Raw genomic sequence first — 1935 nt, forward strand, 5'->3', positions numbered from 1 at the left:
TGGTCTGTCTACAGACCGTTTGTTTTTAGTGTTAGCGTCAGCTGAGGACACTCACGCTGCCTACTCATGGGGGGAGTGGCGGGGGAGGGAAGGAGGGAAGCGAAGCCTGCTCTTTGGGTTAGCTAGGACTTGGGCAGGTCTGGTGACACTTCCTTTTCCTGCACCTGTAGCCCAGGCGCCACTGCAGCAGTCTCCTCAAACGCTTTTTGTGCCTGTGCTCTCGGGCCGAGCCAGCTTCTCCCGCCCAAATACACACATTCATACACACCCCCACATCATTTGATAGTCTGGAGGCCTCCTGAAAGCTCACAGCCTCCTGTCCGTCTGTGTTGGTGGGGTCCAGTGTGATGGCTGTGTAGTGCGGAAACAAGATGCTACACCTACGGGCCATGGGGAGCAGGGGGAGCAGAATTAGAAGATTATAGTACCATAGCTGTCAGAGTACCAGAGTTGACAGGTACTAGTCTCCTGCTTTTACCGATGAGGAAACTGAGGCATGCCACCTGTTAGTGGTAGAATAGGTAGGGACACGATTTTTTTGTTGTTGTTAAAACTGGCCTGGTCTCCTTAACTCTTGAGCTAACTATTCTTGGATGGAATAGGATTGCAAGGAGGCACCAGAAACTGATCCTTAAGCAGTGTTGCCAATTTGGGAATCATTTGTGAAGACGTGTGGTTAGAACCCAGAGTCGATGAGGACACAGAGGGAGGGAGGCATGACAGGGATGTGACTGGATGTTACGGGTTGCCTTTTTGAGGGACAGTGGAGAGAACCAGACAGTTCAGAGGTGGGGGCTCTATGCAGAAAAGAGTCAACATAGCAGGCCTGCTTTCCTTAGAAAGGCCTGCTTGCAAGGGTGGCCCTTGTTTAGTGTCTGGACTTCTGGAGTGTCCTGCCTTTCCCTAACCAGTAAGCGTAACTCACTGTGCCTAGGCTGTATATACAGATGGTGTATGAACATTGTATGTGCTAGGCAGAAGGTATCAGCACGACCCCCAGTGGAAACCTTGGCTGCTGAGTCCAGTGGGCTTTCCTGGGCCAGAACACAGCATAGGTAGCTGGTTGGGTTTTGTTGTTGGGGGAAGAGTGTGCTCCGTGTGACCCCTCATGAGAGGAGAGGATATGAGGAATCCTACACATGGATTCCCTGGATTTTACATCTCTCTTGAGTACAACTATATGCTGAGTCCTTTGACTCTTCTTTCTAGTGACTCTCCAGCTGTCAGGATGGTCTTTGGGACCCCTGACACAAACTCCAAGGGACAAGAAACTTCAAAATGCTCCCCACAACAGTGCCAGGGACTGCAAAATGAGCACTGAGAAAAGACCCTTGTTTGTTTGTTTTTTTAATGTTGATGTTATAGATTGATATTTAACCGAGGAAAGGAGAGAGGGGAGCTTGGGATGGAAACAGGTTTAGGAAGCAGTTGTTTTGGAGTGGAGCCTGATAGGTGTCTATAGGCAGAGGGTAGGAGCGAGAGAGAGGAGGAGAGTAAGGGAGGAGAGAGGCAGTTGAGTGCAGTGGTTAGAACTGTGCGGAGCTGTTTTTACCCTAAATGGTTCTGGTCTGTGCCTGTTAACCAGGGATAATAATAATCATTATTATTATTATTTGAGTTAAAGTCTCACTCTGTTGCCTAGGCTGGAGTGCAGTGGCACACTCATGGCCACTGCAGCCTTGACCTCCTGGGCTCAGGTGATCCTTCTGCCTCATCCTCCAAGTAGCTGGAACTACAGACACATGCTACCATGCCCGGCTTATGTTTTTTGATTTATTGTAGAGACAAGGTCTCACCAAATTGCCCAGGTTAGTCTTGAACCCCTGAACTCAGACAATCCTCTTGCCTCGGCCTCCCAAATTGCTGGGATTACAGGCTTGAGCCACCGTGCCCAGCCATATACTATTATTAACAACACCTCCTGCCGGGCTTGGT

This window comes from Carlito syrichta, unplaced genomic scaffold (assembly GCF_000164805.1).
Source record: "Carlito syrichta isolate Samal-C Ts95f unplaced genomic scaffold, Tarsius_syrichta-2.0.1 Scaffold315946, whole genome shotgun sequence".
In the NCBI taxonomy this organism is placed as follows: domain Eukaryota; kingdom Metazoa; phylum Chordata; class Mammalia; order Primates; family Tarsiidae; genus Carlito; species Carlito syrichta.